The sequence below is a fragment of the Macrotis lagotis genome, chromosome 5, assembly GCF_037893015.1.
Source record: "Macrotis lagotis isolate mMagLag1 chromosome 5, bilby.v1.9.chrom.fasta, whole genome shotgun sequence".
In the NCBI taxonomy this organism is placed as follows: domain Eukaryota; kingdom Metazoa; phylum Chordata; class Mammalia; order Peramelemorphia; family Peramelidae; genus Macrotis; species Macrotis lagotis.
Genome location: NC_133662.1, coordinates 246368223 through 246384930, shown reverse-complemented (window position 1 = coordinate 246384930; position 16708 = coordinate 246368223). Strand labels below are relative to the sequence as shown.

General features: G+C 41.1%; 1 protein-coding gene across 1 annotated transcript in view; it reads right to left on the bottom strand.

Annotated features, from left to right (window-relative positions):
- The window catches only part of PIGL (phosphatidylinositol glycan anchor biosynthesis class L), a 209589-nt gene that overhangs the window by 20008 nt on the left and 172873 nt on the right, over positions 1 to 16708 (bottom strand). The gene's annotated exons all lie outside the window — the stretch shown is intronic.

Here is a 16708-nt window from a genome sequence, read left to right as displayed (position 1 = left end):
CAATCTACCTTTTCTTCCAGACCCAGCTCAGATGGTCCATCTCTTCCTATGACTGTCAGAGTTGAGCAGTCATTTTCCTCAACCATAAAACAAGGGGTTCAACTCTTTAGAACCTTTTAGTTGTAGCATTTCTGATTCTCATTATACACTGAGTTGAATGAATGAAATAGCATTTTAAAGCCAGTATTCTTTACCTAGCCAGATGCTAGATGGATGAGATACAAATATTATATTTATAGATATTATCAATCAAGATATCAAGGAAATTGAATTCTAATAAGGAAGATAAAGCTTCCTGTGCAGAGGTGAATGAGAGGAATATTTAGGACTGCGAAGTAGTCTTGTAGAGCTGATGGATGGGTCATTTCCAGGAATGCTATTTGACTAAGGATATTTGGGTCCAGGTTTGGCATGGTCTTGAGATGACTTGAGATGAGGTGGACTAGTGGAAGAGATTTGTAGTGTTCTCCTTGCTCCAGCTAGTGTATATGTTTGTCCTTCATTTTCGAAGAAGGCCACAACATCAGGGAGTCGATGCCGTGACAGGCAGATGAATTGGATTAGAGTGAGGAGGGGGGCTGTACTAAATCACCAGCCTCACTTTCTACTCCAGAGTCATAGGAGTCCAGTGGTCGGATCTGAATCAGGATTACTGGACACAACCCTGGATGCAAGACAATCAGGGTTAAGTGATTTGCCCAAGGTCACACAGCTTGTAAGTGGCAAGTGTCTGAATCTGCCTGACTCCAAGGCCAGTTCTCTATCCACTGGGCCACCTAGCTGCCCTAGCTCCTGCTAGTGGGGAAGTTCCTTGAGGGCAGAAGCCCTGGCATTCTCTTGTATTTCCTCTCCTAGGTCCTCAGAGTGAGTACTAAATAAATATTTGTTGACTGATTACAATTTGATTGGAGATTCTTTCTGTAGATAAGCAGTTTAGGAATGGGATTATCTCATTAGAAGGTCACAATACCTTTTCATTGAGACAGCAATAAATAATGACTCAAGATGACTCAAAATCTCCAAAAGAAGCTTGATTGGAAAGGGGGAAGTTGTAATGATATAAATGTCATTACATCATCTAATGACACAAACAGTTCTGCAGGTTAGGTTTGTTAGACCTGTTCTATGCACTGTGATCCCAGATGGCCAAGCTCACACATTGACCGTTACTGTGAGTCAGGAGGACTAATTACAATAGCTACTCTGGGGCATTAGGGCACATCAGTCTCTCTGGGGGATACTGGGACCCCAAAACCTTTTCTCAGCCTCCACTTTCTGATCCTCCCTGCCAAATTACACATGATATGATAGAAGAGAGAGTAAACTGCTCTCTGTTCTATGTGCTCTGGTAGTTTCATCCTTAAACTATTACTCAGATTTTGGAGGTGAGGTTGAATGGTGGCAGAAAGGAGTAGTCAAATAAAGGAGAGGAGAAGGAAAAATAGAAATAGAAGATGTAGGGACTGTAATCTATGTCAAATTCCTTACTATTTTAGAAATTAGGGGAAGCAGGGAGGAAGAAAAATTTGAAACTAAAAATGAACGCTAAACTATTGATGGAGTCGTGAACTGATGCAGTCCTTCTGGACAGTAGTTTGGAACTATGCCCAAAGGGCAATAAAACTGAATACCTTTTTATCCAGAAATACCTCTACTAGGTTTGTATCCTAAAGAGATCATTAAAAGGGGAGGGGGGAACCTACATGTACAAGAATATTTATAGTAGCTTTTTTTGTAGTGACAAAGAATTGGAAATTGAGGGAATGTCCATCAATTGGAGAACAGCTGAACAAGTTATGCTATATGAATGTGATGGAGTACTATTGTTTTGTAAGAAATCATAGGTGGTGCAGTGGATAGAGCACTGGGAGTCAGGAGGAACTGAGTTCAAATGTGACCTCAAACACTTAATTACCTAGCTGTGTGGCCTTGGGCAAGTCACTTAACCCCATTGCCTTGCAAAAACCTAAAAAAAAAAGTTCATAAACTTGTGGACTTCAGAAAAGCCTGGAAAGACTTGCATGTCAAGACATCCATATCCAGAGGAAAAAACTATAGATTCTGAATGCAGAGGAAGACATACTATGTTCACTTTCAAAAACTTCTTTTATGTTTTTTATTTCTTTCTCATGTTTTTTCCCCTTAGTTCTAATTCTTTTTTTCCCAACACGACTACCATGGAAATATGTTAAACACAATTGTACATATGCAACCTATATCAAATTGTTTGCTACCCAGGGGAGGGGGGGGAGGGAGGGAGGGAAGGGAGGGTTGTAGAAAAATGTGGAATTCAAAAACTTGAAAAGGATGAAGGTTGAAAACTATCTTTGCATGTAATTAGGAAAAATGCAAATGTTTATTTTCATTAAAGAAAATAAAATAGCAAAGGTAATGGAAATAGCAAAAAAAAAAAAAGATTTGCTTGAACCGAAGTGAGTAAAATGAGCAGAACCAGGAGAACATTGTCTGTACTAACAACATTGTGAGATGATAACTGTGATGAATGCAACTCCTTTCAGTAGTTCAGGGATTGATGACAATCTTGAGAGACCTGTTATGGAAAATGTTATCCATATCCAGAGAAAAATCTATGGAGTCTGAGTGCAGAACAAATGATGCTATATTCACTCATTTTTTTTAACTTTTTTTTTTTAGGTTTTTGCAAGGCAATGGGGTTAAGTGGCTTGCCCAAGGCCACACAGCTAGGTAATTATTAAGTGTCTGAGACCGGATTTGAACCCAGGTACTCCTGACTCCAGGGTTGGTGCTCTATCCAGTGTGCCACTTAGCTGTCCCCTATGTTCACTTTTTAAAATGTCTTTTGTCTTTTTTTTTTTGTTTCTTTTTCCTGGTTCCCCTCCCCCCCAGTTTTAATTGTTTCACAACATGACTAATGTAGAAATATGTTCAATACAATTGTATGTAAATAACCTCTATCAGAATGCTCTCTGCCATGGGGTGGGGAGGGAATAGAGGGTGGTAAAAAAAAACTATGGAACTCAAAAGCTTGCAAAAAGATGAATATTGAAAGCTCTCTTTGCATATAATTTTAAAAAATAAAAATAATTTTGTGATAACTTCATTATATATTTAAAAAGATATAGTATGTTTTACATAATAGATTTGAAATTTTATGTGCAATCAACTTTTTTTTCCTATTCCAATGTGTTATGGTAATGTTTTCTTTTTTTTAGTTTTATTTTGAATTTTGCAATTTTTCCCCAATCTTGCTTTCCTCCCCCCCACAGAAGGCAGTCAGTTAGTCTTTACATTGCTTCCATGGTATACATTGATCCAAGTTGAATGTGATGGGAGAGAAATACAAATAAAAATAATTTAAAAATATTAAGTGATTGATAAAAATTGTCTTTGCATATAATTGGGAAAAAATAAAATCATTTAAAAAACAAAATGGACAGGGGCAGCTAGGTGATGCAGTGGATAGAGCACCGGCCCTGGAGTCAGGAGGACCTGAGTTCAAATCTGACCTCAAACACTTAATAATTGCGTAGCTGGGAGACCTTGGGCAAGTCACTTAACCCCATGGCCTTGCAGGAAAAAAATTTAAAAATGGACAAATGTGATTAGAAAAAAAAACCAACTGGGGACCCCGTGGTCCAGAGGAATAGGACTCAGCAGGGGCCGAGAGGGGCGAGAAGGAAGTGGCAGGGCGAGTGGGGCGCGAATGGATGCCCTTTGCTGGCCACCTTAGACTTGCACAATTTGTCCAGAAAATAGAAGCCCAAAGGGGCGCCGGGAGCGAACAGGAAAGGCAGACTCAGCTGCAGGATAAGAACAGGGTCGGGGACGCCGAGGCCAAGGGTGCCAAGGCTGATGAGGGGTGCTGGGGACCCCAAGGGGGAGGCAGAGGCCCCAGCGGCGCCAGGACCGAGCCCGGCCTCAGGAATCGTCTACAAACTGCCAGGCAGGAGGAGCCCGCGATAAAGCGGGGAGGGCTGGCAGATCTGGGCACAAAGATAAGCGGCCCGAGGGGCTGTCTGGGCCCGGGCCCGGGCGCCCCTTCCAGGCCCGCGGGGCCCGCCCTGCCCGGCCCGGCCCGGCCCGGGGCCTCCTGCCCGCCTGGGGCTGGGCCCGGGGGCACCCGCCTCACGCCCCCTGGGCGCCCCCCGGCCTGGAGGAGTCCGGCCCAGAGGCTCGTGCCTGGTGGGCACAGAGGGCAGCGAGCCCCAGCCTGGCCGGAGGCCGGAGGAGCCCGGGGCCCAGAGCCAGTCCTGAACCGGCCTTTTTATTTTCCTCGGGAAACTCTTAGACCACGTGAACATGCTGATTTGTGGGCGTTTTTTTTAGAAAGATTTTATTTAAGTTTTACAATTTCCCCCTAATCTTGCTCCCCCTCCCCCAGAAGGCCGTCTGTTTCCATGGTAGACAGTGATCTCAGTTGAATGTGATGATTTGGGAGCATGTTTTAGAAAATTTTATTTATTTTGAGTTTTACAATTCTCCCCCAATCTTACTTCCCTCCCCCACCCCCACAGAAAGCAATTTGCCAGTCTTTACGTCGTTTCCATGGTAGACAGTGATCTCAGCTCAATGTGATCATTTGTGAGCATGTTTTTTTAGAAAAAAATTTATTTTTTTTGAGTTTTACAATTTCCCCCCATCTTGCTTACCCCCCCCCAGGCAATTTGCCAGTTTTTACATTGTTTCCATGGTATACATTGATGTCAGTTGCATGTGATCATTTGTGAGGCTTTTTGAAAGGGAAAAAGAACTGGTTGTGGACAACGTGACAATCCGGTGTTTTTCAGAGCTGGTCTTCCACACACTCAAAAAGGGAATTTTTCAATATCAAATGGAGGAAACATACCAAGAGGACAATCAGCCCCAAGCAAAGTCTCAGTGAAAAAAGTGCCCATTGGACATAAACCCAACAAGAATCCCTGGAACAATTTTTAAAAAGAGATAAGAATGCGAGAGGGAAAAAGTGAGAGAGATGGAAGAAAATTTGATAGAGTAGATAGAGCACCGGCCCTGGAGTCAGGAGGACCTGACTTCAAATTTGATCTCAGACACCATGGGCAAGCCACTTAACCCCATTTGCCTTGCAAAAACTAAAAGAGAGAGAGACAGAGAGACAGAGAGACAGAGAGACAGAGAGACAGAGAGACAGAGAGAATACTAGAGAAAACAACACTCAACATCTTAAAAAACAAAATGATTAAAAAAAAACAGGAAAAAAATTCATTATAGAAAAGAGGTCCTTTAAAATAGAACAGGTAAAATGAGGAAAATAATTCCTAAAAATTAGAATTGGGCAAGTGAAAACCAATGACTCCATAAAACATCAAGAAACAATAAAACAAAGTCAAAAGAATGGAAAAAATAGAAGAAAATGTAAAATATGTCAGAAGGCAAAAACTGATCAGGAATTAGATCAAGGAGGGATAATTTAAGAATTATTAAAATGAAAGCCATGATCAAAAAAAAAGACTACATATAATATTTCAAGAAATTATCAAGGAAAAACTGCCTTGTTAAAAAGAGAAGTATAAATAGAAAAAAATAGGAGGGAGGGAAATACACAGATAGTATTCATAACTGAGAATGTGAATGGGATGAGTTCATCCATAAAACAAAAGCGAATAATAAAATGAGCTAGAAATCAGAACCTAATAATGTTTTATTAAAAAGAGACTCAGAGGCGGGCGGAGCCAAGATGGCGACAAGAAGTGATCCAGTCTTAGGACCTCTCTGATAAAACTTGAAACTAAGGACTCTAACTAAACTTTTGAGAGACAGAACCCACAAAGGGACCCATTGAGGCAGTTCCCCCACTAAAGGTAACCTGGAAAAGAGCAGAAAGGCTCTGCTCCCCAGGGTCGGAGGGGTGGCCCGCCAGAGCCAAAGAACTTCAGCCTCCCAGAGGCAGCCCCAGGGCGCTGGGAGCCACAGCTAACAGCAGCAGGGGAGTCTCCTGAGCTGCACCCCGGGGAGCACCGGGCACAAAGTGGGGGAACAGCTGGGGACCTCTGCCAGAGCAAGCACGTGGAGCCTAGCCCTCGGGGCACACAGCCAGCAGCTTGGTCTTTCCCCAGCCCTGATCCAGGAAACAGAAGCAGGCTGAGCCAGTAAGCAGGAGCCCCCAGGGCATGATCCCATTGAGCTGAGGGAGGGGAGTGAAGAGAGAGAGACTGCCAAGCTCTGTCCTCTGTCTCTGGAACAGGACTCTGGGGCTCTGACCACATTCAGACCCTGATCACATTCTAGGGCCCCCCATAGAACAACAGGGCCCCCCCACCTCAGCCCCAGCAGAGGGGGGCGCTTCTGGTCATTTACAGACCAGGAGGGAGGACAGAGCCTCACACTCTGAGACCCTTGTGGGAGTGTCCCAAAAGCTCAGGAAGCACCCCAAAACCAGGCCCAGGCTGGGAAAATGAGCAAGCTAAGAAACAAGAGGAAAACCACTGAGAAATATTTTGCAAATGAGCCCAAGAAGGATCAAAATACTCAGTCTGAAGATGAGGAAGCACAAGCTCCTGCATCTAAAGACTCCAAGAAAAACAGAAATTGGGCTCAGGCTATGACAGAGATTAAAAAAGACTTTGAAAATCAAATGAGGGAGTTGGAAGAAAAACTGGGAAAAGAAAGGAGAGAGAAGCAGGAAAAACATGAAAATGAAGTCAGCAGCTTAGTCAAGGAAATCCAAAAAAATGCTGAAGAAAATAGCATGCTAAAAAACAGCTTAGGTCAAATGGATAAAACAGTTCAAAAAGTTATTGAGGAGAAGAATGCTTTAAAAAGCAAAATTGGACAGATGGAAAAAGAGATAAGAAAACTCTGAGGAGAACAAATCCTTCAGACAAAGAATAGAATTCAGGGAGATTGATGAATTTACCAGAAATCAGGAATCAATACTTCAAAACCAAAAAAATGAAAAATTAGAAGAAAATGTGAAATATCTCATTGAAAAAACAACTGATATGGAAAACAGACAGGAAAGATAATTTAAAAATTATTGGAATACCTGAAAGTCATGATCAGGAAAAGAGCCTTGACATCATTTTCAAAGAATTACTACAGGAAAATTGCCCTGATATTCTAGAAGCAGAGGGCAAAATAGAAATGGAGAGAATCCACCGATCCCCCTGAGAAAGAGATCCCAAAAAACCAACCCCTAGGAATATTATAGCCAAGTTCCAGAACTCCCAAGTCAAAGAGAAAATATTACAAGCAGCCAGAAGGGCACAGTTCAAATATTGTGGAGCTGCCGTCAGGATCACACAGGACTTAGCAGCAACTACATTGGAAGCTCGGAGAGCTTGGAATACAATATACCGGAAGGCAAAAGAGCTTAGAATGCAGCCAAGAATGAACTACCCAGCAAGGCTGAATGTCCTCTTCCAGGGAAAAAGATGGACTTTCAATGAACCAGGGGAATTTCAAATGTTCCTTTTGGAATGGCCAGAGCTGAACAGAAGGTTTGATCTTCAGATACAGGACTCAGGTGAAGCATGGAGAGTGGAGAAGGGGAAAATATGAGGGACTTAATGAGGATGAACTTCATGTATTCTTGCATAGAAAAATGACACTGATAATACTCATATGAACCTTCTCAGTTAATAGAGCAGGTAGAGAGAGCTATTATAGTTGAAGCACAGGAGAAAGCTGAATTCAAAGATAAAATATGGTGTAAAAATGGAGTCAATAGGAAAAAAAGGGAAATGTAATGGGAGAAAGAAAAAGGAGAGGGGGAATAGGCCAAGATATTTCATATAATAAGATTTTTTTTTTATTACAATGAGCTATTGCAATGATATGGAAGGGGGGAGGCAAGGGGGAATGAGGGAATCTTCACTCTCATCAGAGGGAAGTGGCATATATACTCAATGGGGTATAGACATCTGGAGTAAGAAGGAGGGGGTCAGGGGGAAGGGGTGGGGATGTGAATAAAGGAGGAGAGGATGGACCATGGGGGGAGAGTGGCCAGATATAACACGTTTTCTTTCTTACTTCTTGCAAGGGGCTGGGATTGGATGGCCTTCCCAGGACCATAGGGCCAGGTGGATTCTGGGCCTAAGGGGTGGTATGGGGGCTCAAGGGCTTCTTGGCCCTAGGACCAGGGATCTGTCTGCTGCACCACTCAGCTACCCTACAGCAGAGTCAGAGTGAAAGGAGAGAGAAAATATAGTACATGGTAGTGGAGAAATAAGAAAGGAGGGAGTTGCAGTCAGCAACAGCAACAGTGGAAAAATATGGAAGTAACTTTTGTGATGGACTTACCATAAAGAATGCTATCCAGGGGGCGGCTAGGTAGTGCAGTGGATAAAGCACCGGCCCTGGAGTCAGGAGTACCTGGGTTCAAATCTGGTCTCAGAGGCTTAATAATTACCTAGCTGTGTGGCCTTGGGCAAGCCACTTAACCCCATCTGCCTTTCAAAAACCTAAAAAAAAAAAAAAAAAAAGAATGCTATCCACCCAGGATCGAGTTGTTGGGGTTGGAACAAAGACTGAAGCACATTTTTTGTTATTATTATTTGGGGGAGGGTGCAGGGCAAATGGGGCTGGGTGGCCTGCCTGGGGCCTCATAGCAGGGTGATCTTTGCGTGTCTGAGGCCGGATTTGGACCCAGGTGTTCCTGGCTCAAGGGTCAATGCTCTGTCTGCCACCCAGCCACCCCTACTATTATTACTATTTTATTTTATTTTGGGTCTTTTTCTTTTTTTTTTCCTTTTGGTTTTTGCAGGGCAGTGGGGATCGGGTGGCTTGCATGTCACATGGCTGGGTGATTGTTGGGTTTACGAGGCTGGATGTGGACTCGGGTGCTCATGGCTCCAGGGCTGGTGCTTCATCCATTGTGCCACCTGGCCATACCTACAATTATTACTATTTTTTAATTTTAATTTTTTTCGCTCCCCTTTACTTTATCGCCCAAGCAAGTCTATATTCATGGGGGGAGGGGTATTTTGTTTACTTGTAAACAAGAATATTGTATTAATGTAAAAAAAACATTTGTACAAAATGAGAATAAAAAAAATAAACAAAATAAAACAACAACGACAACAACAACAAAAATGAGACTCAGGGTCAGCTAGGTGGCAAAATGGATAGAGCACTGACCCTGGAGTCAGGAGGACCTGAGTTCAAATCCCATCTCAGACACTTAATAGTTGCCTAGCTGTGTGGCCATGGGCAAGCCACTTAAACCCATCTGCCTTGCAAAAACTAAAGAGAGAGAGAGAGAGAGAGAGAGAGAGAGAGAGAGAGAGAGGGAGAGAGAGTCACTGGGGCAGCTAGGTGGATATAGATCACCTGCGCTGGAGTCAGAAGGACCTGAGTTCAGATTTGCCCTCAGACACTTAATAATTACCTAGCTGTATGATCTTGGCCAAATCACTTAAAACCCCATTGCCTTGCAAAAAGTAGAAAAAAGAGAGAGAGAGAGAGAGAGAGAGAGAGAGAGACAGAGAGAGAGAGACTCACTTGAAAACAGACACAGCCATAGAGTTAACATAAGGGGCTGGTCAGAATCTATTTAGTTAGATACAGTGAAAAAGAAATTCTTAGACAATGAAAAAAGCAAAGAAAGATCTAATTAAAAGAGATAATTAGAGAAATAATATTTTCTTTAAAAAGATACCATAGAGGGATGAACATAGGTGACACAGGGGATAGAGCACTGACCCTGGAGTCAGGAGGACCTGAGTTCAAATCTGCCCTCAGACACATAATAATTACCTTTGGCAAGTCACTTAATCCCATTGCCTTACAAACCCCGCCCCCCCAAAAAAAGATACCATTGGCAATGAAGGATTATTTAAAATTTTTTTCCACAAGTTTTTTCTTTTTGAAGTCCAATTTTATCACTTTTACAAACACATATAAAAAAATTTTTAAAATCTTTTCAAAATTCTGAGTTCCCAGTGCAGCTAGGTGGTACAGTGAATAGAGCACCAGCTCTGAGTTCAAATCCAGCCTCAGACACCTAATTAACTAGCTCTGTGACCTTTGGCAAGTCACTTTATCCCCATTGCCTTGCAAAAACCAAAAAAAAAAAAAAAATCTGAGTTTCAAATTCTCCCTCTCTCTAATTTTCTCATCATTGAGAAGGCAAGCAATTTAATATATATTAAAAATGTGCAGTCATGCAAAACATATTTCTATAATAGCCATGTTGTGAAAGAAAACAGACAAAAAAAAAACAAATAAAAAATAATCATCAAACTGATCTGGTACTGGCTAAGAAATAGATAGAGTGGTGGATCAATAACATAGATTAGGTACAATGATGATGATGTTATACTTCACTCTCAAAGAAGGTCTGAGGAAGTGATGCCATGACACATACATTAGATTTGAGAGAGTAGGGGACTATGCTAGGTTACCAGCCTCACTTTCTCTTCCAAAGTCATCTGAGTCCAGAGTCCAAATATGAATCAGGATCACTGGAGATGGCCCTGGATGCGAGGCATTCAGGGTTAGGTGACTTGCCCAAGGTCACAGAGTGTGTCTGAGGCTATATTTAAACTCCTGTTCTCCTGACTCCAAGGCCACTGCACCACCTAGCTGTCCCCACTGTACACAGTAGTAAATGACCATAGTAATCTAATGTTTGATAAATCCAAAATTCCAAGTTTTGGGCACAAGAACTTACTACTTGTTTAGATATGACTTTATTTGTGTGAAAAGTGTTTTGTAATTGTTTTTATAGAGTTCTTGGTAGACCCAGAAGTGTTTTATATTGTCTACAGTTTTTTTTGTTTGTTTTTTTACAAGGCAATGGGGTTAAGTGGCTTGCCCAAGGCCACACAGCTAGGTGATTATTAAGTGTCTGAGGTCACATTTGAACTCAGGTACTACTGACTCCAAGGCCAGTGCTGTATCCACTGGGCCACCTAGTTGCCCTTCTACAGCTATTTTAAATGAAATTTCTCATTCTATCTCCTACTTCTGGATTATGTTGGTCATATATAGAAATATTGATAATTTACTTTCTGAGTTTTTTATATCCTTCAAATTTTCTGAAGTTGCTAATTATTTTAACTAGTTTTTAGTTGATACTCAAGGATTCTTTAAGTATATCACCTTATCTTCAAAAATTAAAGGTTTCTTTTTCTTATTGCTATGACTAACTTTGCCAGTACCAGCAAATTTCTCTGATAAAGACTTTTATCTCTCAAATATATAGAGAACTGAGTCAAACTTATAAAAATAAGAGCCATTCCCCAATGGATAGTGGTCAAGGGATACGAACAGGCAGTTTTCAAAAGAAATCAAAACTATTGTCATATGAAAAAATACTCTAGATTACTAATGGTTAGAAAAATTAAAGCAACTCTTGTAGTTGCTTGTGCCTATCAGAAATTGTAAATGCTGGAGGGGATGAGGGAAAACAGGTATACTAATGATCTGATGGTGGAATTGTGAACTGGTCCAACCATTCTCAAGAACAATTTGGAACTATGCCCAAAGTACTAGAAAATTGTTCATGCCCTTTGACCCAGCAACACCACAAGATCGGAAAAGGGCCTATCTATACAAAAAATTTATAGCAACTCTTTTTGTGATGAAAAAGAATTAGAAACTGAGGAAATGTTCTTCAGTTGGGGAATGGCTGAACAAATTGTATGTGGTTGTGATGAAGCACTAATGATTGGACTATAAGAAATGACCACCATTGGGGTGGCTAGGTGGCACAGTGGATAGAGCACTGGCCATCAGACACTTAATAATTACCTAGCTGTGTGGCCTTAGGCAAGTCACTTTACACCATTGCTTTGCAAAAAAAAAAAACCCTAAAAATTTTTTAAATTTATTTTTGAATTTTATAATTTTCCCCGTTATTTCATTTTATTTGGTTTTGGCAAGGCAATGGGGTTAAGTGGCTTGCCCAAGGCCACACAGCTAGGTAATTATTAAGTATCTGAGGCCAGATATGAACTCAGGTTCTCCTGACTCCAGGGCCAGTGCTCTATCCACTGCACCACCTAGCCACCCTCTGTTATTCTTTAAATTGTTTCCATGGTATACATTGATCTAAATTCAATATGTTGAAAGAGAAATCATATCCTTAAGGAAAAAAATAAAATATAAGAGATAGCAAAACTACATAATAAGAACAGTTTTTAAAAAATTAAAAGTAATAGTTGGTCTTTGTTCAAACTCCATAATTCTTTCTCTGGATGCAGATGGTATTCTCCATCGAAGATAGCCCCAAATTGTCCCTGATTGTTGCACTGATGGAATAAGAGAGTCCATTAAGATTGATCATCATCCCCATGTTGCTGTTAGGGTGTACGATGTTCTGCTTTTGCTCATCTTGCTCAGCATCAGTTCATACAAATCCTTCCAGGCTTCCCAGAATTCCCAACCCTCCTGGTTTCTAATAGAACAACAGTGCTCCATCACATACATATACCACAATTTGTTCAACCATTCCCCAATTGATGGACATTCACTCAATTTCTAATTCTTTCCCCCCCACAAACAGAGCTGCTATGAATATTTTTGTACAAGTGATGTTTTTACCCTTTTTCATGATCTCTTCAGGATATAGACCCAGAGTAGTATTGCTGGATCAAAGGGTATGCACATTTTTGTTGCCCTTTGGATGTAATTCCAAATTGCTCTCCAGAAAGGTTGGATGAATTTACAGCTACACTAACAATGTCTTAGTGTCCCAGATTTCCCACATCCCTTCCAACATTGATCATTGTCCTTTCTGATCATATTGGCCAGTCTGAGAGGTGTGAGGTGGTACCTCAGAAATGCTTAATTTGCATTTCTCTAATAAGTAATGATTTAGAGAAATTTTTCATATGACTATGGGTCGCTTTGATTTCCTCATCTGTAAATTACCTCTACATATCCTTTGACCATGACAAAATTATTTTTGAAAAATTTATTTTTAAAAACTAAGTAAATGTTGCAAAATTATAAAGAATACACATATCCCCAAATAAACATATTCCCCCCCCCAAAATATGAAAAGAAACATCTCCCATGCAGGTGTGCAAGACTTTTGATCTTTTCATTGCCTTGAGTGGTTTTGCTGACTTTTCTCCTTTCTTGCCTTCTTCTTCCTCTTCTTCTTCTTCTTTTTCTTTGTCTTTTTCATCTTCTTCGATCTTCTCTTCCTTATTAAATATTTTCATGAATTGGAAATGAGGGAGTGCTCGTTATTTATAGAATAGCTGAACAAGTTATAGTATATGAATGTGGAATTAAATAACATTGTCATGTAAGAAATGATGAAGGGGATGGCTTTGGAGACACTTAGGAAGATTTGAATGAACCAATGCAAATGAAATGAGTAGAACCAAGAGAATAATTTATATAATAATGAGAATATTGTTACAATCGATTTGAAAAATTTGGAAATTCTGATCAACACAATTCCAGTGGACTCATGATGAACTATAATGCCTAGCTCTAGATAGGGGTAATACACTCTGAGGACAGATGGAAGTAGATTTATTTTGGATATAACTAATGCAAGAATTTGTTTTTCTTGACTCTGAATACATATAATAGTTTTTATTTACAGTTTGCCTTTTCAATAATTTGGGGAGGTGAAGTAGGAGGGAGATTATTTAAAACTTAAAATGAATAAAATTGTTTTTTAGAAAAGATGAGGCAATTTTAAATATTCTTTGTTATGTGGTACAGTGCTCTGGGAGGCAATAGATGAGATATTGGGAGAAAAGTAGGTGTTGCAGAAACAAAAGATATCAATAATCTTATTTTTAAAAGCAATACTGAACTTATTACCAAAGGAGTAATTTTACAGAAGAATGGGACATTGCATATAACATCAGTGTTTTTTCATGTGTGTGTTGATTTGCAAACTCTTTTTTCTTCCTTTTATATATCCCTTTTGTTAGCAGGTATGGCTCCCTGGAAAGGGAGCAGGGAAGGAATGCAGGGGGAAATATGGTTGATATAAAATTAAAATTATCAGAAATTTTTTTTAAGATTTTGAATTTGTAGTGATCCAGTTGGCAGAGTTGTGTGACTTTTTTTGAACTGAAAGAAATTTTAGTAGCTGAGGAGGTGTAGGAATGGAATAGCCAAAGAGTGGGAATCATCCTAGACTGAGGATTAGTGGAACACAGAGAGGGAAAAGACCGAGGGCCTAATGGGTTCAAGGGAGGAGGGTAGTATACAATGGAATTAAGGGAATGGTGTAACTTGAGGCCAGAGCAGGGGTGATTGACAGGGAGAACAGGGAATGATGGAACAATTGTAGGTCATGACAAAGATAATGAATAGGTTTAGGAGGAGTGAAGCACAGAGAGAGAGAGAGAGAGAGAGAGAGAGAGGCTGGAAATTAGAGGGGGAGGGAGAGAATATTTACATAGCATAGTGCTGAGGCACTTCACAAATATTCTCACCAACAACCTTCTGAGGGTAGAGACTGTTATTTTCCTGTTTTACAGTTGAGAAACCTCTTGAGACCGATTTTTGAGTTGTCTGGGATCACTTACAACAGGTAAGTGTCTGGTGTTAAATTTGAACTCAAGTCTTCCTGATTTCAGTGTTCCAACCACTAGGCCACCTAATTGCTTTAATTATTATCAGAGAGGAATTCCTGAGCTCAATATCAGAGTTTTTGTGTGATGTGAAAACCAAGGTCTATCTATCTTTGTGGTGGAATGAAGATTTATATCATGGCGCCCAGAAAAACAAAAGTGATCTTGGGTTGCATTAAGAAACTTATAGTGCTGAAGCAGCTAGGTGGCTCAGTGGATAGAGCACCAGCCCTGGAGTCAAGAAGAGCAGAGTTCAAATCCAGCCTCAGACACTTAGCTGTGTGATCTTGGGGAAGTCACTTAACCCCGTTGCCTTGCAAAAAAAAAAGTATAGTGCCCAGGGAGAGGGGGGTGACTTGTTTTGCTGAAATCCATCCTAATCAAATCACAGCTAGAATATTGTGATAAGCAAGTAAAGGGCATGTATTTGAGGAAGGATATTAAATAAATTGGTATTTGTTTAGAAGGGAGGTAATCCAGAACGGTTAGTGATCTCAAAAACAATAGGAAGATCAACTGAAAGAACTGAGAATATTTATTCTGGAGAAGAGATTTATTGGTGGGGGAGGGAGGCAAGAAAGTAGTCAAGGTATTTGAAGGGCTGCCACTGGGAACAGGGTTTAGATTCATTTAGTTTGACACCAGATAAAAAGTTAGGAGTAAAGGATAAAGGCTACAGAAAATTTATCTTGACTCTATGTAAAGGAAAACTTTTCAAACGCTAGATACTATTCAACAAAAGTGAAATGGACTGCATTGAGAGGGAATAGGTTGCCTGGCCTAGGAGATCATCAAGGGAAGGCTGGAAGAATGCTAGGAGTGTCTGAGGTCCCTTGTAGTTGCCGAGTCTGTGAATAAGAGGGAGAGGGAGAGAAGGCATGGCAGGAGAAGCACCAGAGACTTTAGAACTAAAAATCCTTCAAGAGAGCATCTAATTCAATATTTTCATTTTATATATGGAAATCTGAGATCCAGAAAGGTAAAGAAGGGGGAGCATGGAATTCAAAGTTCTTCATGGTTTGACTCTAGGTTGTTTCTCCAGGCTTCTTTCTTTCTTTCTTTTTTGTTTTCAGTTTTTGCAAGGCAATAGGGTTCAGTGACTTTCCCAAGGCCACACAGCTAGGTTATTATTGTATCTGAGACCAAATTTGAACTCAGGTCGGCCTGACTCCAGGGCTCTATCCACTGCACCACCTAGCCGCCCAGTCTCCAGGCTTATTTCATGTTACTCCACATGCAATCTACTTTCCAATCAAACCGTCCTTCCTTATTTGCCCCAATCCTTAACTTTGTATTTTCCGCTCCCCCCCCCTTGCATTTCTTCCTTGGAAGGCGCTCCTTCCTCATTTCTTGTCTCTTAGCCCCTTTGTGGTTGTTCCTTGTCCTGGTTTTCTAAGCCTTCCCTTGGCAGAAAGAGTGGATGAGAACGATTTGTTCCCAAGGTGGCGAAAGCAGGTGCTAGTGGGCACCTCGGGTTGATTGGAACCTTTAACTTCCTTCAGAGCTCAGCCCAGTTTCTGCCCTCTAAATCACAGTTCTTCCAGACCTCCTGCTTGTTGGGGATTTGTACTCCTGGTCGATTGGACGCGTCTTTATTAAATGTTTGCAGAATTGAACTGAAAGGACTTAGCATTCAAATCAGGAAGAGAATTTGTTCTTTAACTCCAGTTAAATGAAGTATCGATTTGGATGCTGTGTGGCTGCTCTGGTCTTAGCCCATATGAGGAGTCGGTAGGCCTCGACAGGATGATTTGTGTTTTTATAAAGCTGAGACTGATACGGGAGTTTGTTTAAAACAGTTCTACGTGTATGGCCTGTGTCAGGTTACTCGCTGCCAAGGGGGGAGGGGGAAAAGAAGGAAGGAGGGGGCAAATATGGCACTCAGAATCTTACAGCAGTGACGCAGTGGAGTCAGGAGGACCTGAGTTCAAATCCGACCCCAGACGCAGATCTGACTGTGTGGCCTTGGGCAAGTCACTTAACCCGTTTGCCTTGCAAAAACCTAAAAAAAAATCTTGCAACAAATGAGGGCTGAAGTCTGTCTTTGCCTGAAGTTGGAAAAATACATTTGCTTTCAAAAAGCTTTGTTTGGTTTGGTGGGCGCTGGGGGAGTTATTTCTTTAACAAAGACCCACGCAGCCCTGTGCTGGGGGCTGCCAACCTGGACTGGCAAAGCTCGGGTGGGCAGTCAGGCAGTGCGGGTCCTGGGGCCAGCCTGC